Source organism: Lissotriton helveticus, chromosome 5_1 (genome assembly GCF_964261635.1).
Source record: "Lissotriton helveticus chromosome 5_1, aLisHel1.1, whole genome shotgun sequence".
Lineage (NCBI taxonomy): Eukaryota > Metazoa > Chordata > Amphibia > Caudata > Salamandridae > Lissotriton > Lissotriton helveticus.
In genome coordinates this window covers 186793619-186820190 of record NC_136065.1, presented here as the reverse complement: position 1 = coordinate 186820190, position 26572 = coordinate 186793619, and positions in this window count along the sequence as shown.

Here is a 26572-nt window from a genome sequence, read left to right as displayed (position 1 = left end):
TTGTGCACTTGCAGAGTGCCCCCCAGACCAGGTTTTGACTGAGCTCAGAGCCCGCTGCACAAAGTGAACAAAGACATTTTGGGGTATAAGTATCAGACCCAAAATCCAAGACTTTAGATCGTACCTGGAACTCAAGAGGAACCTTTGCCAAGGAGAAGAGCTGGGGAGACTGAGCAGAAGTACTGCCCATGCTGTGTGTCTGGGGTTGGCATGCAGTTGCTGTTTCTGCCAGGGAAATGAGAAGGACTTTGCTGTGTGCTGTGTCCCTTGCTTGAAGGAGATCTCCATGGGCCTGATGTGTACTTGCCTCCTGTTTGAAAGTCTCAGGGAAACAAAGACTTCACCCCCAACTCCCCTGAATTCTGCTACTGTGAGTTATAGCCTGCCAAGAGGTGCCTGTGCCAGTTTTGGGCATCTGGAGGTTGTAGCTCCTGTTTGGGAGCTGGAAGAAAATAAATTTGAAGAATTGCTCAAATCAACGCATTGTTCTTCTTGCGGCAGTTTTCTTGACGCATCTCCATGGCACAAGAAGAAATTCCACGCATCGCCGTGCCGCTGCGAAAACAGCCGCAGCACCTGTTGTGACTCCAAGAATTGAGGCATTGAGGGATCGCCGCTAAAGAGGACTGATGCAGCGCCGCTCGACGATGCCACACCGATTGCCGACGCATCCTGGATTTGCATGCATCTTACCTGTGAACTGTCTCATCACCTCCCCAAGGTCTCAGGAGTGTTGCATCTCTTTGTTTTCTGACTCTGCAGCTGTTCGGCTTTTGGAACTTTGACACATCTGCAGGTACTGTGGTGAAAAGTCACGCATCCACAGTTTTCTATGGTACAAGTACTTAAAACCTTTAAGAGTCATATTTTTAACTGTGCGTGTTGGATTTCAGTTGTTTTGGTCTTGTTTAGTTTAGATAAAGATATTTTATTTTTCTAAACTGGTGTGTTGTTCTTTTGTTGTGTTTTCACTGTGTTACTGTGAGTGTTGGTACAAATACTTTACATATTGCCTTTGGGATAAGCCTGTCTGCTCATGCCAATCTACCAAGGGGGTGAGCAGGCATTATCTAAAGTGTGTATCCCCATTACCCCGACTAGAAGCAATGGTCCCTATTTCGACAAAGGTACCTACCTCTACCAGCTGGAGACCCCACATTGCTAACAGCGGGACAAACACCGGGCACTAAAAATCAATGCGAACGGTGGGAGGCAGCCCACTCCGCTGCTCACAGAGCTCCGCGTAGCTTGGCAGAATTTTTGCATAGCGGAACTCCGCAAACTCCGCCCAGGCTTAGTTTCCATCAGGAAGTTCCACCTAGACTATGCATGGCTATCCCAGGAATCAATTAGTACCATGCTATAATTTTATGATACCAAGAAAGGGTCACCAATATCATACACTCCTTTCATGTGGGTCACCCCGGCCGTGTTGTCCCAAGAAGAGTATCTTCATCAATAATCCTCAATTAGATGTCCACACAATATGACATCACAAGAGGCACTTGGCCCATTCCTCTTCTGGTAACACTCAGTCATTGCTCAATTATCACCTCATTTACAATGTCTATACAATGGCCTTGCTACCTACAGACTATTCTAAACAAAAACAAATCTTACAGTTATGAAATACCCCATATTCCATGTTCTGTCACTACATGCTTTTCTCCGGGTCCATATTTTCCATTTGTGAGACACTATTTCTTTATCTGTCTCCACTCGCTGTTCTGTATTCAGTACTTTCCATATTCTGATATCAAAAGCCACACCTGAAGTCCATATTTTTCCACCACAAAACTTCAGATATTCTATATCATGCCATAATATTATGTCTTCCAAACACATAAGATGGTGCCTGCATCCAAAGAATAACCAATCTATACTCAAAACTCCATAACATTTCCCACAAGAGGCCATAATCGATCAACACAGAGCTATCAAGTTCATTCACTGCCATCTAATGTCTCCCAAATCAATAGTCTTCGAAAATAAAAATGTCTAATCTATACTATGCCACCATATGTGTTAATGAATACATATACTCATCCGTGGATTCTCCTGAACAACTACTCTGCTATCACCATCCCCATCCACAGAATTCCTGCACATTGGATACCCAGCCCATGTTATACCATCATATGGGCCCTTAACCAGGGCCCCCTCAGCTCCACACTCAGGCATCACAAGGAGGGCATCGTTCCTACTGTGCCACATTGAGTGGCATGGACGCAGTTTCTGCTTATTTAACATGTCACATGATCCAATATTTAATCTGTCCACAGCATCATTGCAGGCAGCCCCTCCCATCCCCAAGCCGCCTCTTCAAAAACCAGATCCAGGAAGACAAGTATGTGAGAAGTTGGCCTGGCATATGCTGTCCACTAGTTCTAGTGGGCACCTTGCACCAGTCCAAACAACCCTCATTGTTGATAGGTTTATGACAACCTTTATTGAAAGCTATCCTAGTGGTAGCTATGGAGAGCAGCCTTCAGGCTGTCTTGAAGGAGTGTAAAGCATCTTGGTTTACCAAATTATAACCTCTTGAATGACCAAATGAAAGGAGAGCCACACAAGGTGTATATAAAATATACTTATTTATTTATAAACACTCACTACTAATCTCTTTCTGAGATTAGAGTCCAAGATACACAATAATACAGTTCTAAAGTGACAATAAATAGCACAATATACAATGGGCCCCAGGGGCGGACCAAACCATATATATTAAAGTGGTACAAGAACCACGACTTGACTAGACATAGTGCCTAGAGCACGTAGAATCTCTGGGACCCCAAGGAACCACCTAAGGTAGTGACACAGGAGACCCACAGGGGATGCATGCAGTCTGAGAACACATGCGCGAGCCCCGTACTATTCTATGGGAAAGTCACGGTTGGAATTTTAGAAGTTAAGGACACTTAGGAGAGGACTTTGAGCAAACCCCTTTAGACTTAGGGGGTTCTAGGGTCAACACCCACGGGAGCACTTGAGTACTGGAGTTACCTCACCCAGAGAAGCCGAGTGCATAGGTGTCAAGTGGTGTCGGGAATCGTCGTTGGTTTCAATGGTGATCTGCTGCAAAGTGCTGCTGCTGAGAAGAAGAAAAGTGTCCGGTGTGATACAAGCCTGGATCGAAGATGAGAAAGCAGAGGGGACAGAGTCTGGTCACTTGCCAGTGACCAGGGGCACGATAGACAAATGCCCACCGATGTTGGGTGCTTCAGGTGAGAAGAGGTGAAGCTTGAATCTTCAGCCATGAGGACCAGGAGGCGTCGACGACAACCAGGAGATGGATTTGAGCTGTGCCACAGAGGATGTCGAGTGCTAAGGTGTCGGTGCTCGGATTGAACACAAAAAGCCTTGGCAACAGCAACCCATGCAGGAAGAGAAAAGATGCTTCGGTGCGGACTGGCAAGGTTTGGGGGGATCTCCCCAAGTGGTGGAGAGTCAGGGCACATCTAGAGCAACCAGAGAAGCCCACGTAAACTTAGAGTTACCTTCACAGGGACCTACCAGTCGACAGACCAGAGATCGCGGAGGGACTTCAAGAGGAATCACACAATACCAGCCCATGAGACACTCGGTGAGTGTAGGCCGGTAATCTTCAGTGGAACAGCTGCTCGCGGCTTGGACTACAAATGAAGCATATGCACTTGCAAATGAGCATTGTGTCCAGGGGTTCCGGTGCCATGGTCCCCACGAGGACTATGGGTCTCAGCTTTGCTGGGAGCTCGGGTCGGCCTCTGGGAATTCTGGGAACCCACCTCCTGTGTTGCAAATTCTTCGGAGTCCAGTGGGGGCTTCAGAGAAGCAAACCGGTCAGATGTGTCTTAGGTGCCTGCCAAGCAGGGGAGTAACTCCTTTACCCCAAGGGAGATTCTTCAGTTATCTAGTGCCTTGTAGATCATGGAAGTTCCAGGATTATGTATTAGAGTTTCATCCAGGTAAATCTAAAGTTCTGTAGCCAGAGGTTCGTATCTTAAACCCAAAGAAGGAAGGTGCAAACTCTGGGGACCCACCTATGGGAAGGTCAGGAAAGAGGGGTGGCTACATCCATTTCCTTTGCCCCTGCAACCGGTTTGAACTGGGCTATGCACAGGGACACCAAATGTGCCCTAGTGCAGACTTCAAAGCACACTTGGAGTGCACCCACCCAGTCTCAATACACCAAAGCCTTTCTGGGAGGTGGCACACCTCCCTGTGACAGGAGTCCTATTGTCCAGGCCTCCCCTGACAGAGTTTCATCCAGCAGCGGGAGGCCAGACTCGTGTCTGTGGCTGGCAGCATCCATTTTGTGATGCCAGGGCTCGGTTAGCTGGTACCGGATATACCGGTGCTGTCTTGTCTCTCCCTCTAGAAGGGTGGGATAATACTCCACACCAGTTTCTGGTGTGGGGGTATGATTCCAAAGTGTTTGACACCAAACACAACATGTTTCCATGCAGCCATTCCAAAGTTAGCATTTACAGCGACGTTATAAAGCACTTAAGAGTATATGGTCTGGCTGCATCACAAACAACCTCGGAATAAAGGTTCCGAAGGCTGCAGAGGGGCTCTGCTCTTGCATTGGCACCCTCTCACACAAAACCCAGCACCCTGCCTTCAGGAAGGATTCTTAAGGCCTGCCATAGGGGTGACTGCTAGGCTTACATGTGTAGTGATAGGGAGAGATATAGTGAATCTATATCTCAGTAAGGGGTGCATGCAGACCTGTGGTGTCATTTTGGAAGGCTTCCCAGGGGTGGCATAATACTTGCTTCAGCCCCTGGTAGGCTTCTAGATAATCTATGCCCTGGGTACATAGTATACCATATCCTAGGGTCTCACAAGGGTACCACAGAATCCAATCTGGAGTGTACCTAAAGTACATGCAATCACTTTAGAGAGGAAGCAGCTAGGCTGGGGCCCCAGCCAGACTAAAGTCGAAAAACAGTGAAGCATCAGCAAAAAGTGAGGGTAACTATAAGAAGCAGATCCTACTCTACTACAAAGTGCAAGATAAGTTCACAGGAGTTCAGGCTCCTCCATGCCCCCTCCTCCTTATGCCAGTCTCCTTGTGTTCTACATCCCCCAACAGCAGGGTTCTCCAAAGTCTGTCCTGGAGGGGCAGATACGTGTCAGATTCTTAAGATAACTACTCGTATCTAAATGGGGATATGCAAAAAATCTGACATAGAATAGCCCGCCAGGACTGACTTTAGAGAACCCTGCCCAACAAAATCAGATTTAAGGTAGAAAAAGGCAGACAGCATTCTGCACATTCTTTTTCTGTCCACGCTAGTTTGCATTGATTTAGACTTAAAGCCTCACGCCCCCCTGCTGTGCGCATAGTGTGTGTTGCACAAGCCTGAGATGGACAGGTCTTATTCTTTAATGTGCTGTTCACGTATCTTTCTCTTTTATTCTCCTTTCAGTCTACATGTCTAACACGCACCATGTGCACAGCTTTGGTCCTCCCCTTCCCTCCAGATCACAAGGCAGATGCAATCCATGAGAATAAAGCAGAGTCACGCGGGTCTTGAGCAGTCCGCGAGAAGACTTACAATCCATCCCGCCTCTGAATGGCCTCTTGCATGAGCTGTGGAAGCCGCAGATGTGGCAGCGAAGGATGCTAGCTGGGGCAGAACTGGCCCTCATGGCCTATCCATGAAATATAATGACTCCCATTGGGAATACGATCAAGCTGGCAGAGGAGCAGAGGACTCAGTCTTGGATGGACGTGTCGATGGTTAAGACACAGGGTTTCAGTAGCAGCTTTCCAATCACACCAGTAACAATTCTATTTAGTTATCTATTTACTATATATGTATTTATGTATTTTTAAAAAATGTATGTATTTCTTTATTTATTTATGAGCAATAATTGTTGTGTGCAGACTACGCCATCTCAAGCACAGGAGCATGTTACATTAGCTGGCTCTAGAACAGCACAAATGTGCAGACCTTGGCCATTATGTCGTTGTAGCATCCTGCTACAATAACCACAGACGCTATATAGTGCTATCACTGGAGCTTTATTATTATACATCTACTCTCGACCCTGTCCCTACTCTGACTCCCCTTTCCTATCCTGTCCCCGCCTCTTCCCCTCTGCCCACCTAGCTCCGCCCACCCCAGCTACTGGACTGCTAACTTCGTTACATCTCCCCCTTTCTTAATAAAACAACAAATGAAGGAAATAGAGATTAGTCCATCTCTGCAATCAGTCTCTTGGGAGGCCGCACATGACGGCGGGGTCTCGCTGGTGTGGACACGACATCTTCAGGTGAGGGTTCTTCTGTAGGTGAAGGTCCGGTGTCGGGTGCGACAGTCTCAGGGTTGCCCCTGCTTTCAGGTGTGGGGACCACAGGTGTGCTTTCATGGACTTCAGGAGAGCACTTCTTGAAATGAGAAGCGTTGCGGGTGACTCTTCGTGTCTCTGATTCTGCTGTCACCATGGTGCCCTTTTGTTGAGTAATTGTTAGGGGCTCATCTTTGAAACGACAATCAGTCTTTTGGCGTTGTTCCTGCTTGACAACGACTCTGTCGCCTTCTTTCAGGGATGGGGACCGGGCCCTTCGCTTGCGGTCCGCATACTCTTTCATCTTGTCCTTGCGGTGTCGATCTGTTATGGCCATGTCTCTGTGTTGTTGATCCGACGGAGGTTTTCTCAAGGCTCCGTCCCATGTGGGAATCCGATTCCTCATTGTCCTCCCAAGCATGAGAGTCGCAGGGCATTGGCCCGTCGTAGAGTGGGGAGTGGTCCTGTAGGCACTAAGGACCTCGTTCAGTGCTGACTGAAGATCTTTCTTTTCGGCCGTGGCTTGCTGGAATGTTCTCTTAATGGTGGACATGAATCTTTCCACAGTGCCGTTGGCCTGAGGCCAGAGTGGCGTGACTTTGCGATGTTGAAAGTCCATGTGTTTCGCGAAGTCGCCGAACTCATGACTATTGAATGGGGGCCCGTTGTCCGTCTTGATGACCCTGGGGACACCCCAAGTCGCGAAGACCTCTTCAAGCATCTTGAGGGTGCAGGCGGCACTGGTGGATGATATGAACTGGGCCACTGGGAACCTGGAGTATTCATCCAGGATGACGACTACATACTTCCCGGATTGCAGGGGGCCATAAAAGTCCATGGCGACTTCTTGCCATACCCCATCAGGCAATGGGGTCATCTGTAGGGGTGCAGGTGGATTACTGTGGCTGGTCAGTTGACATGGGTGGCAGTCTTTCAATGTGTCCTCGACCATCTGGTCGAGGGCTGGGAACCAGACACGTTCTCTCAGTGCTCTTTTGGTGGAGACGACTCCTCGATGGCCTTCGTGGGCCAAATCGATTACTCCTTGTCTCAATGTCGCTGGTATAACTAGTCTGTGATCTCTGAGGAGGAGGTCATCACCGGTTACAGAGAGTTCGTCGGAGACATGCCGGAAGGCTTGGAGTTCTTTCTTGACAGCAGGGCTTTCCTCTTCCTCCTGCGGGTGGTATCTCCATCTGTTGGTTCGGGTGCGTTTTATCACTGCTTGTAGGATGCTGTCTTGGTTGGTCGCTTCCCGAATGGCGTGCATGGGGATGGCTGGTGGACGAGCATGATTGGTCACGAAGTGAATGTATTCTTCCGCAATGGAGGGTGCAGTCTCTGATGAGTCTCGGGGGTGGCGAGACATATAATCAGCTGGATTCTCATCCGTCCCTGGTTTGTGAATAATCGAGAACGTGTACTCTTGCAGCCGCAAGCCCCATCTCTCGATCCTGGGGGGCATCTTGCACTTGGGATTTCCATAGATCGTGACAAGAGCCTGATGGTCAGTTATGAGCGTGAAGTGTTTCCCGTATATGAAGATGTGGAAGTGTTCGCACGCCCACACGACGGCCAGGCTCTCCTTCTCCGGTTGGGAGTATCGTTTCTCCGGGTCTGTTAGGCTCGGACTGGCATAGGCGATGATCCTCCTCTGATCCGACTCATGGTCGTACTGTGCCAGGATGGCCCCTAAGCCCACTGGGCTTGCGTCCACGGTGATTTCCGTTTTCCTCTCGGGATTGAAGTAGGAGAGGCACTTGGCTGATTCCACGGCGTGTTTGATGTCCTTGAAGGCACGCTCACACTCCGTTGTCCACACAAAGTGCGCGCCAGCTTTCGTGAGGAGCCTCAGAGGGTGACTTACGGTGGCGTAGTCACGAATGTAGCGGGCGCAGTAGCTGGCCATCCCAAGAAATGAGCGCAAGTCGTTGACGTCTGCCGGACTCTTGGTGTTGTTGAGCGTGGCGATTTTGTCCGGGTCTGATTTCATGCCACTCGCTGAGAAGATGTGTCCGAAAAATGTCAGGGTCGACTGATGAAATTCACATTTGTCCTTGTTGAGGGTCAACCCAGCTTCCATAAGAGCGAGGCAGACACGATCGAGGGCGGTGTCATGCTCCTGCGTGTCCGAACCGTAGACCAAGATATCATCGCTGTAATTAAGGGCGTTAGGGATGTGGTGGATGACAAGACGTATGGCCTCCTGGAAGATCTCGGCGGCTGATGAGATGCCAAAACTGAGACGTTTGTAGCGGAAAAGACCAAGATGGGTGGCAAACGTCGTGATGGGGCGAGAGCTGTCATCTAGCTCGAGCTGATGGTAGCCCTTGTTCAGGTCCAGTTTAGAGAACACGGTTGCCCCGTTGAGAGCCGTGATCATGTCGCTCAGGAGAGGGCCTGGGTGTCTCTCCCTCTCAATAGCTGTGTTCGGCAGACGCATGTCCACACAGAGACGGACTTTGTTCTGGGATCCTTTCTTGGGGACGATGACCACCGGGGACACCCATGGAGTGGGGCCCGCAGTGCGCTCAATGATGTCGGCGTCCAAAAGTTCTTGCAGTTCACATTCAACCGCGGATTGCAAGTGAAATGGCACTCTTCGCGGGTGTTGAGCCACTGGTTTGATTTGCTCGTTGATATGCAGGTGGATTTGACGGCCCTTCAGCTTCCCCAAACCTCGGAAGAGAGAAGGGAACTTTCCGGCGCAGTCCGAGATGTCATGGACGTTGAAGAGAATGTGCACCAACTGAAGACGTTCCGCCGTGGGGAGGCTCAGCAGACAGTCAGCCTCAGGTCCTTTAATTACGTGGATAACTGCTGGGATGGAGAGCTTGCCATGCGTGAGGGTGGTGTCAAACTTGCCCAAGCATTGAAGAGGTTTCTTCGCCATCCAGGTGTAGACGCGGACAGGCGCGAAATGCAAACGTGGTTTGGGGTCCATACGGTCGTGTTCGGCAACAGATATGTAGTTGAGCGATGCTCCGCTGTCCATCATGAACTTGGCGGCATGGTTGCCCACTTTGATGTTGAGGCGTGGATAACGTTTGAAATGATCATGGTCAGCAAAGTTGACATATTCGGTGGTGTAGGATGAATGCCTGGATGAGGACGATCTTGAGTCTCTTGAGGGGGAACGACGGTCCCATCGGGAGCGCCGAGAGTCGTGACTGGAGTGTGAGGACGTGGGAGATCTAGGAGGCTCTTCTTGAACTGCTCTGATGTGATGACGCTTGGCCTCCGATCGTGAGGGCCGCTGCGACCAATCCTGTCTGTCACCATCGTTGCGTTTTTCTTTGTGGTAATCCCCACACATGGCCTCAAAGTGGTTGGACCGTCCACATTTTCTGCACCGTTGGCCCATGGCAGGGCAGGGTAGTCGTATCCGCACCTGAAACATCGCCTCGTGCGTTCAGGTCGGCGATCTCTCCTACCGGATACTTTCCTTCTGTAGTCCGGGCGTCGCCTGGGCGAGTACTTGGAGCGCCGCGATCTGTCTCGCGGGTGACGTCTTCCACTGTCGCGCCGATCCTGTTGTCCCTGCCGTCTCTCAGTGATGTGGTTGGCGTGTTCACGGCTGGTACTGGGTCCTGTTTCAATTTCCGCCGCATTTTCTTCGGCTTGGTCGTACGTCCGGAGTTTGCTTCGATCTCTGCTAGTTCCTGTGGTTTTCTCAGCAGTCGCCGTCTCAGCGACTCCGAGTGACACCCCGTGATTATTTGAGATTTGATGGCTGCATCCGGCGAGAAGTTGGTAAAGTCACAATGTTGGGACTGCCGCCGCAGCCGATGTATGAAAAAACTCAGTGGTTCTTCCTTTCCCTGGCGCTGCTGGTGGAACTTGTGTCTCTCATAGTCGACGTTTCTCTTATGCAGAAAACGGTTATTTAGAACAGTTCTTACTTTATCATAGGTGTCACCATCTGTGGCTGGGATCTCTCGTACGATCTTGCTTATTTCACGCCCCCCTAGATTGCGAAGGGCTATGATCTTGTCTTTGTCTGGTTCAATTTTGGACCCTTCAATATAGTCCTCGAAGTCCTCTAGCCATTCTTGCCATTTTAGTCCCATGCTGCTTCCTGTTGTGACTGACAGTGGCTCCGGGGCTCGTAGGTGGGTGCCTCCCTTGACGTCCTTCTGCGCGGGAGGGTTAGACATCTTGGCGATGAGTTTTGGCGCCTGCGTCCGCTTCTTGCGTCAGCGACTGGCGTGCGTTTCCAAGGTTTGTTCTCTTGTGGCTAGCAATGTTTGTTTGTCTCTTGTGGCTATCAATGCTTGTTTGTGTTCCGATGCTTGTTCCTTTGTCAGTGCTTGTTTTCTCTTTCTCTTTTCTTTTCCGATGGCCAATGCTTGTTTTCTTTACTTGATGCCTGACTTCAAAATGGCCGCCTCTATTTTGCCCAGGGAGGATGTCCCAGAAGTCGCCTGACTCAAAGATGGCCGCCGCTATGGGAATCTCGTGTCCCACTAGATCTCATTCAAGCCTCCATTCTCCACTCGGCACTCACCGGCAGCCGGTTTCTTCAGGCAGCTCACCCTCCGCACCTCTTCAGACGCTCCTCGAACACCGGAGCAGTCAGACGCGATCCAGGCGAACTCCCGCTTCACTGCGTGGCCTGCAGGCGATGTCTCACGCATCGGGGGTGAGCTTTTCTTCCGTTTTGGCGCGAACAGCGCTCGGTCAGCACCGCTTGGCAGGCGGTCTCCGTGGGGCGCCGTCCTCCACGCTGGGGTACTTTCTCGTCTCTCTTGGGGTCTGGCAGAGTCAGGGTAGGCTCCTGGCTTCTGCCCCTGCAGCACTGGCTGGTCGCTGCGCGCTTCCTGCGCAAGTCGCGTTTTAGCGCGAAAGGGTCTCTTCTACCTCGAGCGTTCAGACGCTTGATGCCTCGGCTCCCTCTTGGGTCCCTCTCGACTGCTGGGGGGGGACAGGGTCACCTGCTACCGGCCTCTCGGGGCAGGTCGTAATTTCGTCTCTTTGGCCAGCGTCTCCTTCTCCTCAAGGCTGCCTGGGGACAGGGCTCTCTTGTGAGGTTCTGTGGGTTGGGTTCAAGCGCATCCCATCCTCGTCGCCAGCTGTAGCATCCTGCTACAATAACCACAGACGCTATATAGTGCTATCACTGGAGCTTTATTATTATACATCTACTCTCGACCCTGTCCCTACTCTGACTCCCCTTTCCTATCCTGTCCCCGCCTCTTCCCCTCTGCCCACCTAGCTCCGCCCACCCCAGCTACTGGACTGCTAACTTCGTTACAGTCGTTATAGTCAAATGTAGTATATATTAACAGATACAGACTCACATCAAGCTTTGCAATAGATACATTCAGCATAAATTAGCTAGACACCACAGTACGCCATACTATGGCTGGTTTGCTGTTCAGAATCTTCCAACTTTAACCCGTTGAGTGCGGCGCACGTTCAGCGGACGTCGCGTGCACTACCTCGGTAGTGCTGCGCACGTCTGCTGAATGTCGCGGCCCCGCCCACGCAATAGAACGTTCCGCACCAGCGCAGAACGTTAAGCGCAGCGGAGGGGTTGAGGAATCACCTACACAGAGCTAGGGACGGGGGTGGAAGTGTTAAAAACAGTAGAGGAACTTTTGTCTCGGGGGCCTGACCAGGGTCCAGGTGGCTTGGAAGGAGCGTACAAAGAATAGCAGAAACATGTTCCTTGAGACAGAGAACATGAGTTATTTTAAAATAACCAGCAGACAGACCACCTCCTGCAGTTTGCCCTAGCACATTCCATGGGGCAGATGTTCTATATATTTGTGCATTGCAGGCTGGACCCAAAGTTGCTGCGCTACCTTTTGAAGGAACAGAAACCAGTACAGAGCCATATTTACTACAGAAGGCCTGCTGCTGCTCTCTTCCGTTTAATTGGTGAACAGACAGGAGACTAGCACCGCACACCCACCTTTGCACCATTGGGCAAAGGAGAGTGCCTAATATCTAGCGTAGGGTTTGCACTGGACACGTGCACTTGAAATAAAAGTCCTTGGCTTCCACAATTTTTTTTACTTTTCAAACAGTGGATGTGTGTTGTTCCACGCTGCACACATGCAATGTGTAAATGTTTGGAGAAACACAATTTACATACTCTTTGCCTGCCTGTAGGAGGCAATATTTGTTGATGCAAAGCCAAGTCTGATAATCTTAGTAGATCAGCCTTTGTGACAAATTCGAGGGGTGTTTAGGCTAGAATGATGCACCCAAGTAACGCCATCTTGACACAAAGTGGCATAAAGCATTGATTGCGCTGAAAAAAGGTGCCTTTCCTGTACAAATTTATTTCTGCATTGGAAACTAAAGGGCTTATTTATAAACCCCTTGCATGAGTCAGTTTTTGTGACGCACCGCGGCGGAATCTGCTGCCCCATACTTAAAAGGACACGAAAAGCCGCCCTGCATGGCTTTTCTTGTCCTTGTAAATATTGTCCCTGTGAGAAGTTGGCCTGATATATGATGCTCACTAGTTCTAGTGATCACCTTGTATCAGTCCAAACAACCCTTATGGTGATTGGTTGTAAGTCAACCTTATAGACCAGCTATCCTAATGGTAGCATGGACAAAGCAGTCTTAGGCTAAACTCTTTTGGCATGTGAAGCCAGCTGTTTTACCACAATATAACCCCTTGAATACCAGATGAAAGGACACCACACAGGTTGTTATGAAAATAAACAGTATATTTATTAATAACAACACCTCTGAACTCTTTATGAGGTCAGAGGGCTAAGCACATGACAATCTCTTACGACAAATACTACAAGTCGCACAAAATTACAATGGTGCCCTAGGGGCATGACAAACCATATACTAAGTAAGTGGAATGTGAGAGTCGATAAAGGAAATGGAGCTGTCCAGAGGCTGTAGGATCGATGGGACCACGCTATACTAACTTCAGGTAAGTAATAGGAGGCCCACGGAACGCGTGTGCAGAGTGTGAACTCACACGCGAGATGCGTAACAATGTCTATGGACAGTACAGTTCAAGTTAAAGGTGAGTACGGACAATCCTGACTAGATAGGATGACAACGACTGTGGAACTGGACACTAGGACAGTTAAACTACCCTTGAGCACCGAAATGCTCTTGTTACCTCACCCACAGGCCGCGGGTGCATAGGGTTCAAAGTGCATAGGGTTCTCGCGTTGAAGTCAATGGAGCCTGAAAGAAAAGATGCTGCAGGCGACCAGGAGGAAGATGTCCGGTGCAATCCAAGGGTGGATTGTTGAAGAAGGAGACCTGAAAGCAGAGGGGACAATGTTCACAGTCACTAGCCAGTGACTGGAGTGGAACCAGGAAGGAACCAGATGTCGTCGCCGCGATCAAGTGAAGAGTGGACGCTTGACTCTGCAGCCACGTGGACCAGGAGGTGTCTTCGACAACCAGGATGGAGGCACGAGCTGTCCCATGCAGGCTCTCGCTGTCGGCGGTGTCGGATCCGGGCTGGGACTCAACAGGCCTTGGCAAAGGCAACCCACGCGGTGAGTGAAGAAAGCGTCTGGTGCGGACTAGGAGAGTCCGGGGTGCCCCTCTTTTGGAAGGGAGCAAGGGCCAGTCTGGAGCAACCAGACCAGCAGTGAAAATTCAAAGGTCCTTCGTCTGGGAGGCCACTAGCCAGCCGGCAAGTGACCAGACAACGCGTCGAGCAGGAACCAAGCAGAAGGGCCCCACGCAATCTCGTGGATGCTGGAGGGCTGATCTTCGGTGCAGGGGCTGCTCGGGGTTGGGGCTTCTCAGTCCCCAAAGCACTTGGTCGAGTTTACCTCGGGAGTTGTGCTGGAAGCAAAGTGCAGGTTTGTTCAAGATGGCCGGTCGCACGTGTCTCGTCGCACCCACGGGTCTCAGCTTTGCTGCAGATGTAGGTAGAGGTCGGAGAGGTCTGAGAGTCTGGGTCTCGTCGGGCTCTGAAGTCTGGATCCTCGAGCGAAGACGACAAAGTGAAGCCGCTGGACGCTTGATGGTGCCTGCAGTTGCAGGGTGGACACTCCTTGTCCACATGGGAGATTCTTCAGTCTTCTGTGGAGCAGAACGTCGAAGGCCAGAGTTTCTTCTTGTTGAATAGTTCAGGATAATCTAATCTGGAATGGGACCAGCTCCTACCTTTATTCTCCTAAAGGGGGCTGCACTACTGACTAGGTCCCTCCCCTGGGTGGAACCAGGAAGGGGGGTGGCTACACCCCCTATCCTTTGTCCGGTTTCCCGCCAGAGCTGGGGCTGGGATGCCCCAGCAACTGGTTTGAATCGGTGTATGCACAGGGCACCTTGTGTGCCCCAGGCATGTCTCATTCCTTTCAGGCCTCCCTACCTCAATACACAAAATCCTGTCTGGGGTGGTGTTAGCACCTCCCAAGGCAGGAAACCCTTTGTCCAAGCCATCCTCGCTGGAAGGACTCCCAGCAGCAGGAGGTCAGACTTGTGTCTGTGGTGGCAGCATCCATTTTGTGATGCTGCTGCTCGAGTTAACTTTAACCGGGGTTCACAGTCACATACATGTCGTGTCCCTCTAGAAGGGTGGAATGCTACCGCCGTCGCCAGAATTGGCGAGGGGGTAGTATTCCAAATCATATGACACCTTACTCGACATGTTTTGATAATGTTATATCAGAGTTAGCATTTAACCGCGAGGTTGATAATGCACTTAAGAGTATATGGTATAGCGTTATCATGAAACAGCTATTAGGACTAGGTTCCGCAAGCTGCAAACGGGCTCAGCTCATGCCAGAGCACCATCTCACATAATTCCAAGCACTCTGCCTTCAGGATTGATAAGGCCTGCCATAGGAGTGACTGATAGGAATACATGTGTCCATTTTAGGGTTAGATATAGGTATACTATATCTACAGCAAAGGGTGTTTACACCCCCTTGCCCCAGCTGTCATGCAGCCAGTTGTGTCAGATTTAGATGGCCATCCAGGGGTGGCATAATACATGCTTCAGCCCCTGGTAGGCCCTGGGTACACCTATGCCCTGGATACCTAAGGTATACTGTACAGGGACTGATAAGGTGACTCAGTATCTAATTAGATATGTACCTAGGGTACATGGAATCCATTTTAACAGAGAGAGCAGGAAGCCTGGGGTCCTGAATAGCAGGATCCCAGGCCAACTAAGTCAAAAACCAGCAAAACACCAGGCAAAAAGTTGTGGGTAACCATAGTCAGATATCCACCTTCCTACAGTCCCTTTACACGCAACACTTTGCGTGAAAGGGACGTGCCATGGGTGTTGCTGTGGGTGTTCCTCAACAAGCGACTCACCTTCTACACCCCAAAACGCCAGCTTCGCACCACTGACCTCGTCCTCGCCACCATTCCACGCATCCACAGAACGACACCCGTGGCAGATCCTTCTCCCACCTCGCAGCCAAAACATGGAACAATCTCCCCATCCACCTGCGACAGACCCAGGACCTGCTGACCTTCGGGAGACTTCTCAAGACCTGGTGGTTCGAACAGTAGCAGCTCCCCCTTCAGCACCTTGAGACCCTCACGGGTGAGAAGCGCGGTCTACAAATGATTGATTGATTGATTGATTGTTCCCACGCAATACCCATGGCTTCTGTACATTTCCAGATTCATGAGAAATCTTAAAGCTGGAAATGCGTCAGAATGCTACGGCTGCGTTCTGCAGCACATATAGGAAGAGGAAATCAACTCTTGTGATTTTTTTTGTGCAGGAAGGTGCCTCATCGGGCACAAAAACAATCATCCCTGTGACGCAGGCACCCTTGCGCAGGGGACAGCAAAGTAATCCGTCATATCGTTGTAGCTATGATGCATCCCTTTGCCTTAGAATTAATGCCGCATGATGCCACCAATGGTTTGCAGCACTGTGCTATGTTAATTAGTTGTAAATAAGGCCCTATGTGCCCTTTCAAGACTATATGACACTTCCTGTGACTATGAAGTGCGCAAAGTCTTCATAAATCTGCTCCCGGTGTTTGTTTCTCCCCCGTCATCCCTTTCAAAGAACCACTGTGACATCCATGTGCAAAATTAACCCTGCACACACAGAACTGTTTTGTAACATTCTCCTAAAGATGCATCTTGTGCCTTGGAGTGCTTGTTCAAGTGTGTATCTTACCTATTATTACTCTGTGATTAGTGGTGTAGCTAAAGTACAATGAAACCTAGTGGAAGCAAGGAAAATTAGCCCCACTCCGGGAGTTGGATAGTAAAACTCATTCAGAATTTGATTGCTATCAGCCCATAACTCTCCTGGGTAGTAGTACTGTTGATCAGTAGTGAATGCAATTGGAAATGCGCTTTTAATTAGGAGTTCCTGTGTGATTCTACCTGTGTTGGTTGGAGAAGATGCAAGAGTAGCCACTGGCAATGTCAGAGATGTTACATGACTGCAAGTTAAGATCAGAGCTTAGGACCAGCCATGGAACGCCAACAACATAATGTGGGACTCCCGACTCTCCTAGTGTGTAAGAGTCTTTCTGTAACATTTTTTTTAATGAATGGAGGCGCTGGAATAGTTGATCTTTAACAAAGAAAGCCGAGGGACTTTGGAGCATATGTACAAAAAAACAGCATGGCACTGCAAGCAATTCAGCTGTGCCACGCTGCATCATTTAATAAATGCACGGATGCGCTGTATTTACAAGAATATGATGCACCCTTGTGTGTTCCCTCTAGTGCTGGCACTGTAAAGGTTGCCTAGCACCAGAGCAGACACCCTTGCGCCGTGGTACAAGGGTGCCTGCTTTGCAGGGATGATTGTTTATTTGCAGGAAGGGACACCGTCATGCACATAAGCAATCTTTAATAGAGATTTCCTCCTTCTGTCTGTGCTGCATTAAGAGCAAAAAACAAGGAGAAATAAAAGTATTTATTTCTCCTCATTGCCCCATTCTAACACCACCCTTTTCAATGGTGTTAATTGTTGGCGCTGCCTTAAATTGCTTATAAATCTGCGCTTTTACAAAATACAATGAGTGTTGCATGGGCACGCCCACAGCAACACCCATTGCACGCCCCAAAGGCGCAGATAACTGCATTAAAGGGTATGATGTTTATAACGCTATGTTAAGCCACTCAAAGTAGCTTTGTGCAGCCTTGTAAATATGGTGCAGGGCACAGTGCCAGCAGAGCGCTGAAAAAAGTGACTCTGCGGTGGTGCAATTCTTATGTAAGTAAGCCCCTTTTTTCTGTGTATTTGCTTCCCATTTTGATTTCTGGAGAGGGATAACATCATTAATAGATAAGCATCCTTAGTAGAGAAAAATATTTCACAGTGAATCTTTGGGCTACAGGATCCTTTATTTTTGTTACATTACACTGTGTTTAGTTTTTATTATCTTGTTTGCAACACAGGATACACCTCTTAAGGATACAGGCATATGTTTTGCAGTGCATCTTTCAGTTTTGATAATGGACGTCCATATAGCATTAGAGGGCAAGATGGTCCTAAAAGAGATCCATGTACTGTAGGCCTCCCTGAATCTGTTGGAGAGTCACAGGCATACACACATTTATGTTTCACAAAATATACATGTTTTGAATAAGTTAAGCATTTTCAGTGCTTAATTTGAGGTGGTGGTTTTTGTTGCTCAGCATGGGCACTTAATCATCAACGCATGCTGTATTCATGAGCACCAGTTAGGGACACATTAATTTAAAGGGAGATTAAGTGATTTGCACAGAATTACAGGATGTTGAGTTGATGCTGAGACTTGAACCTGGTTCCCCAGCTCCGAAGTCTGCAACTCTTGCCATTACACCACATCCTCTCCCCACTTTCATGGTTAGCACTTGCTTCTGTTTTAGGCCGTAGTAACTGGAGAAATGGGCTGGTGCAAGCTGCCTCTTGATGAGAGTCACGGCACTTATTTTTTTTCAAAATAACCGGTATACACCCGTTACGACGCAACTTTTACTCCGCACTACCATTACAACGCGGGCATTACAACGCATGGCATTACAACGCATTGCGCTGGGGGGCGCTCTAGGATAAGAGGTAAGTTTAATTTACTATCCAACACCTTCCCTAGGGTCCACGGGGACTGGAGTTAGAATAGTAAATTATACTTACCACTATCCAGCACCCCAAAGCGCTATGCGTTGTAACGGTATTCGTTGTAAATACCGCGTTGTAATGGTACGCGGAGTAAAAGTATGCGTTGTAACGTCATACATCCAAATAACCACTGTGTATTATTACCCCCAATTTAGAATTCAGCGGTAATAGAATACAGGCCATAAAAGTGGCAGACCTTGGGTGCTATGCCTCAGTGTGCTTTAAGTACCACCATGGTAAAACTATCAGTCAGCTACAATGTAGCAACAGCGTATAAAAATAGAAAGCAGCAGAAATGACACAGTGTAGTGAACCGAATTTCCAGGCAGACAAGCAGCCAAGTTTGGCATGGAGTAACTTTTTTAAACAGAGACTCTATAATGGCTGACCAAACAAGCTACTCAGTATTTGATGGCACTGACAGCAGTGATGGAAACCAACCAGCTGGACATTGTGCATATCGTAGAAATAGCAAATGGTAATAAAAGGTGTGTCATCCCCTTTGGTGGCAGAGAAAGATATAAGAAACCAGTGCTTAGTTTGTAAAAAGAAAATAAAAGCCTAGATTTGATTCCATCTCATGCCTTTTTATTTCAATATCCCACACTCTCTTCTTTGTCATCCAAGCATTCTCTTGTTGTCACTGTTTTGCTATCTTTGTTTTCCTCCTTCATCTGCCTTTCTCTGCCTTTCTCTCTCTTGCTTTGGATCAAAAGCTGATAAAATCTAGATATTGGTCCCACAAAGTGAGTGTTGGTGCTCGCCACCCACAACTACGAGTGCAAATTAGCCACTATACGCCATATTTATCAAAATGGAGCACAGTGCAGCAAGACACCTTGCTACACTGCAGTGCATTACAGGGAAAGGGCAGGAATGTGCTGTATTATTCATAACACAGCGCAGTCCTATCTTTTCCCAGTGCTGGCACACAATATGCTGCCTATGCCAATGCAGGCATTCTTGCACCATGGTGCAAGGGTGCCTGCGTTGTGAGCAGGATTGTCTTTGTGCAGGAAAGGGCAACTTCCTGCATAAAAATAATCCCCTGAGGCATCTTCCTCTTTCGATGTGAGCTGCTGAATGCAGACACAGAGAAAGAGGAAATAATGGGGAGAAATTAAGCTATTTCTCCTTGCTGTGCCTCCCCTGCGAAGGTGTAGCATTTTTAGCAAACTCCAAGGTCTAACCCCCACATGCATCAATGTTCCCGTTTGCGAATTCTTAATTGCGAAAATTAAGGAATCGCAATTAAGAATTCGCAAACGGCTATGCATTAAAAAATCGCAATTTATTTTGTGATTCCTTAATTTTCCTTAATTGCGATTCACAATTTGCGAATCGCAATTAAGGAATCCCTTTCCATTGATTCCTATGGGCCTAGATGCCAATAGGAATGAATGTGAAGGCATTCTCATTTTGCGATTCGCAAATAAGGAATCGCAAAATGAGAATGCAATTTCAAGGGTGCAGGGGGGGGGTCCAATTGCAATTTCTTAAATGCAATTGCAATTTAAGAAATTGCAAATAAATTGCGATTTCTTAAATTGCGAAAATGCCAAAAAGGTTAATGCAACCCAAAACAATGAATTGCATTCGCAAACGGACGAATATTGGGATTCGCACCGTTTGCGAATGCAATTCAGTTTGATGAATGTGGGCATAAAAGTAATGGTAATTCTGGGAATACGTCAAAATACATGGGTACTGCATAGGAACACCCACGCGTCACCCATGCAATGCCTCACTGAGTCTAAGAAATGTAACACAACAATTTGCACTATGTTGCATTACTCTGGTTTATCAAGCCACACAGTGCCATGCAAGGGGACCGTGTGTGGCTTTATAGATTGCATCTTAGGGGTTGCATTGCACAACACAACCCCTTGATAAACATGGCCCTGTATCTCAGAGAACCATATTTACTGGATGCAAGCCAAATTAATACAAATGAAATGTCTAATAATCAGAGACTATTTTGACAATGAAACCCAGTCATAACAGGAAGATAATATGTAACTAAAGGGACAACCACACAATACTTCACAACAAACGTACCTGACAACCAAAACCAGGCTGAAGAGGGGAACATCGTTTATGACGCGGTTTTTACACCGCAGTGCCTTTACCCCGCAGCTATTACAACGCAAGTCGTTACTACGACTTGCGCTGGATGGCGCTGTGGGATAAGGAATATTGCAATTTTATATTCCAACACCTTCCCTACTGTTACGGGGACTGGTGTTGGAATATAAAATTATAAGATTCCTAAATCCACGCCCTCCAACGCAAGTCGTTGTAACGACTTGCGTTGTAAGACTTGCGTGGTAAAGGCATGCGTTGTTACAACGTACATCCGGCTGAAGACGCATCATTGTATGAATATTTGTTATTGTAGAGTGACAAGAGCAGCATCAACATACAAGCATGCATACTTTTATCTAGACACAAAAGACAGCACTCGTTTAAGGAAGCCAATAAAGCCTTCGTGTGCCACATAAGAGGATACAAGTGATAACTGAAGGCAGATTAAGTGTGAAAGGTGTCGCTCAAGAGCACGCTACTTATAGATGCAAAGCTGTGTTAACGACCCTTAAACATCTAAAGCACTCTGGGTATGTGGTATTTAATAAAGGAAGAAAACCACCAGATTGCTCCATTATTGCTTCTCAGGTAGATGGAGAAGCGTTACTTTACCTTTTCATGTCTAAACGAGCCCCAGGTGTATCATATCTGTAGCTATTACTGTCTTCTGACCACGTTCCCGAGGATAATGCACAGTATGCTTCAATTTTAATTGTGAAGCTTGTTTCCTTCTGTGACATTTTAATGAAAGCAGCCTGTATCTTGGAAGTTCGTGGGGAAATGATTCTCAGTTTCAGTTTCTCAATTATCACACTGGGTGCTCCGCCTTCCCTCTCTTATTTGCCACTTTTATTTGTGTCTCACAGTTCCAGGTTTTTTTGTTGCTCTAGCCCTACATATCACCATCTTCTGGCTTTGTTGCATCTTCAGGTTTTGTGCTGGGTACTCCATCTTGTGAAAAGAATTATAGATTACATGCGTTTCAGAAAAGGCCTGAAGTCTGAACTGTTCCAGTCTGCCTGCAAAAGAAAATACACATGGAGACTTGGGGGGATTGGTGATGGAAAAATAGCAGCCAAGGTTTTTCCTTTCACCTCTTAAACTGAAACTTCCCCATGAGCTTGTCATCCGGACTTTTTTCTCCCTTACAACGCTCTGATGGAACCATAAAGCAATGGAAAGTGCTTCTTAAATCTCCTAGCTAAATAAACAAGTACATAGAGGATACATAAAAGCTAACGTTGAAATATGGTCGAGTATTGGTGCAAACATAAACCACAAGGACGAAAGCCGAGTGGCTTAAATATATCACCAGAAATTCAAGGGGCCTCATTTATGAAAAGTGACGCATCGCTGCGTGAAAACAGCGATGCTGTTAAGGAGCGTGTGGGGGCGGGGGGTCGACCTACCACCCTAGAGCAAGAGCAATGAAGAGTAAAAGAAACACCCAGCAGCTGAGAGAAATGGCTTAATGGCAACTCTCTGTTCGGGGATAAAGTGGCCTGTGTTTCTCCTGGTGGGAGCCAGTGGTATTGGACATGGCGTGCTACGCATGTGCCAGGGGGGCGAGGTTTTCCTCGACCTTAAGGCACAAAGCACAACAGTGGCATCAATCTGGAGGGCAAGTGTGAGTTACAAAAGCCCACATAGGACTGCTCTTCGGGTGCTTATTTCATGGCCTTGGGAGGTGTTTACTGAAATCATGTATTTAAAAAGCGGGGGAGGGGGGAAGCAGGCAGCAGAAGGGGATAAAGACAGTCGTGGGTGGCACCAGTTTTCTGGTCATCAGGAGAGTCTGAAAGAGAAGTCAAGCTGCTGTTCCAGTAAGCTCCGGGGCCAGCAGGTTTCTTTTCAGTTCTTTCAAAAAATAATTCAATGGAAGAGTTATGGAGCTGCTTTAAAATTGAAATTTTATGGAGCTGCCACGTCACAGTGCTCCTGCCTCTCTCTCCTCGTTTCTTGCAGTCCTGGGCTATTGGCAGGGAGACGACCGGGCCACGAGACAGAAGCAAGAAGAGCAGGCTCGAGACAGACACCTGGCGCTGGAAGAGAGCCTCTTGGAACCTCGAGCAAACAAGTCACAGCGGGGATGAGGCCTAGGGGCCACAGGTTCCAAACATGGAGTAGGGGAGCCCTGGTTAGAATCCCAGCGATGGCTCAGAATCTTGCCTGTGGATGCCACCAAATCTCTGTGTACCCAAAACAAACACTTGTAAAGTAGTTTGTATCTATTGTGAAGTGCTTCACACACTTGGGCAAGGTTTGTGACATGTAAATCTGCCTAAAATCAGAATCTTTCTGTTTTCCACACTTTAATATCACTATCCAGGCATTAAGGAAAAAGCAATAACCTTTAATGTCAGGTATCTAGTGCCTTAATTTCACAGTGTGAAATACAGAAATCCAGGTTCAATCCAAGTTTCCTAGATAGACCAAATTGTATGATCCTATGCCCATATTTTATTTATCTGAGCCTCTTTTTAGTTCATTATCACATATGAGTGCGCCTTCAAATAAGTGCCTTCAGGATTTGCCCTTTACATGAACTTCACCTATGTTTGAATTAATAACCTATAATGAATCTTCAGCTATAATAAACATCTAGACAACATTAAGGGTATATGGGATATCTGACTCGGCTCTTAGTTCACAAATAGTATTGTCATCAGGGTGGAGGCAGCAATGTTTCTTAGTTCATGTTTTAAAAACACTCAACTTTAATAAATTATTTTAAAAAATCTGATGTAATGTGGTGAAATGTTTCAGCATATTAATGAAGTACATTAACATAATGTTTGCTGTATGATTTACATGCCAAATGTTTTTAAGGCTTGCATCATGCACAGGATCCACAAGCCTGGGAAGACTCTTGGTTCAACTCTGGCTCAGGTCTCCCTGTTAATTTGTTGTCTGGCCGAGCTCATTAATTTACCCACAACTAGAGGAGCCTTCACACTCAAGGGTCCCAGATCAGTAGCAACATCAAAATTGCTCCTGGACATGGACTGAGACTCCTGTCCCAAATTTGAAACCTACCTGGCATCAGTCAAGTTGGCTCTTCTTAAAGCCCATCTGACAATTTGAAAATGAAAGTAAGACTCAGGCAGGCTGCTATTTTTTGCTTCGGCGTGGCACCTGGTCTGAGTAAACTGCATCAACCAGTGTTGTCGCTGGCACCTGTCTTCCCCTTCAGCCTTCATTTGCCATCAGTCCTGCAGTGAGATAACCGGGTTTGCCCACACACGTCCAACAGAAGGCAAACCTAGTGTACCCTGGCAATAGAGGACATCATAGAGCCCATTGTGCCCACTTGCTGGAGTGCATGAGCATTACATGCAGATTAGGACCCCTCTGCATACACAGGAGATGGAGGGGCAGGTGAAGGGGGCAGAAGATGCATTGGGATAAGGAGCATGTGCCTCTATGGTGATCCTTGTGTGAGTGTGTGTGCTGTGTGCACCTTCTTTGCAATCGTTCCACAGCCATGAGTGAATCCTGAGTTCTCTTATTACCCCCGTTCGGAGGATGCTGCACCACTCCCTCAATCAACAGTAGCATATGGGAAGCACATAGATCCTAACAAAATGAATGTAGTTATTGTGTAAGATGCCAAATGAGTGTAGCATGTACTTGGTAAGTGTTTTCATGGCTCAGTGGTTAGCAGAAGTGCATATGTATGCCCCCCAGGAGTACAGAGGACAAAAATCCATCTGGATGCTAAGATAGGAAAGAGCACATCTAGAACTGCGTCTCTATCAAATGTTCTTACTGCCAAACACGACATAATGGGCAGGCAATTAAAAAAAGCAATGTCAGTCTAAATAGCACGTATCAATTGCTGGACAGCTTGCAGGTAGAATGTACACACATCTTTCCAGCTTGGTTATTGTTCGAACACTAATAGATACTGGCACAACACTTCTTTAACTTATCTGTAGCTATCTATGTAATTCTCAAAGTACATCTATCAATCTGAGTTGTAAGTACAGAGACACTGTTCTGTTAGTCGTGATCAAATGTCATCAATAAGGTATTATACTTCATCTTCCTTCTAATTCTTTCTTGGCTCTTGTGCATTAAGTGCCAAATTTAGATCCCTTTGTATAATTTTGTAGTTAATATGTGCAGTAAATTACACAGTTTTAATAAAAAAATTCAAAGCATTCTTGGGAGACAACCGCCCCGTTCCCACAATTTTTATGTTAGAGCTAGCTCGCTGCGCTCACACTTTATAATCGGGGATAACATTTCCACCTCACCACTTTTAAAATCCACCAGCCGCCATTGCTAGATATTTCTGGGTCCAATGATCCGTCTACATTATTTGCAAATTTTTGTAAAATATTTTTCCAGCCCAAATTAGTCAAAAGAATATTGCTATAGATTTTGCATTATAATGCTCCATAGTGTGTATTTTCCTCCTGCCTAATTTAGATAACCCTTCTACAATGCCATATACTCCTACTGTCTCTTCTTCCTTGCAATTGTAAAGATCCGAAGAGTGGTTTTGCAGCTTTATTTAAAATGATGATACACATATTAAAATTATTTGAAATATTGCGAAACCAGTGAAATAAGGAAACTTCTACCACTGCTCTTTGTGTAATAAACTGGCCCAAAATTGTAAGAAAACACTGCTTTTTGCAGATGTCCCCCCAACCTCTTGCTCCCATTTCGACTACTAGATGCTGCAGTGCACTGAAGCCAGCTAACCAGGCCCCAGTGCCAGTGCTCTTACCTTAAAACTGTTATTGGTGAACTGGCGTCCTGAATTAAAAAAAGGACTTTACCCCCCTTATAATTCCCTTGTATATGGTACCAGTGATACCCATGGCATGGATGGTGAAGGGATCCGTAGGGCTTGCAGCACATGTTTGTGCCACCTTAAGTGACCCAAGTAAACTAGTGACAAGAGGCAGGTCATTGCAGACTGCAGGAACAGTGTGAACTGCTCTATGTTCAATTTGCCTTCAAGATGTGTGCCAAAGTCAATGCACTGCTTTGAAAATATGTCAGTCACCCTTATGGAAGGCTTCCTGGGCCCAGAAGTCAGGGTGCAGTATATTAAAGGTGCAGGCATGTAAGTGCACGCTTATATGTCTCTATAGTGCAGTGACTTTTACCATTAAAGTACACTATAAGTGATAGGGTTCCATACGATAACATTGGATGGCACCTGACAAATCTGGTGGTTACTAGCTACATTATGATACCACCTCAATATGATGAGTTTGGTGTCAAATGAATGTGTCTTCTCACCCCTGACCCAAATCCCGTGTAGAGGGTGATGAGACCTGCACCCAGGTGGCAACCTTAGACAATGCCCACCAGGTTGCCCCAACTTCTCTGTGCTCTGGCTGCCACCAAGACCAGAATATGACCTCCTGTCAGACAGTGTGATCACTCTGAAGACTCAGGAACAAAGACTTTGTCAGGAAGAAGGTCATACTTCCTCCCTCCTAAAAGGCTACTGAAGTACCACATCCAGGCGGTGAGCTTCATTGGCTTCACCCCATCTTATATACACCATGGCTGACTCCTAGAGGAGGAAACAGTGCTCACCTGCCACTGGCACATTTGCACCAGAGCACGAGGGAAATTAAGTATGCAAAGAGGTGTACACCCCCAGAAGACGAGCCACAACTCTAGGGTGGGCAGCAAGGTATGTACACTGAAAGAAGGGTCTTACCATTTTTAGAAGTGGCAAAAGAGAGCGTTCTGGCAAGAAAAGGTGACCCACTGACTACGTGATCCCACACCTCTGACTCCCCTAAATCTAGGATTTAAGGGACGCCCCTGATACCAGAACCTCACTTCTGGCAACTGACATCAAAGAGTACAGAGAAGATACTTGTGCCTGTGACAACAGGACTTACAGAACAGAGGGATACTCTTCACTTTGGTCAAAGCTCCTCCTAGAACTGCATAAACAAGACACGCCCTAAGGTAAGGCAAAAGAACCCCTGTGTGATCAAGAAGCAACCTCAGACTCCCTCGGACAAGTGATACTAGTCCCCTGCAAACTGCAGGTAAGTCAGCGCTCCAAGTTCAAAGAATCACTGCCCATCAGCACTCCGAGAATTCGCCAAAGAACAGATGGTCCACTGAATTGTGGGAACTATAGTCCTGCCTTCCATGAAGTTGCAGGCTGCTACTGTGTTCCACCGGCCTTACGGA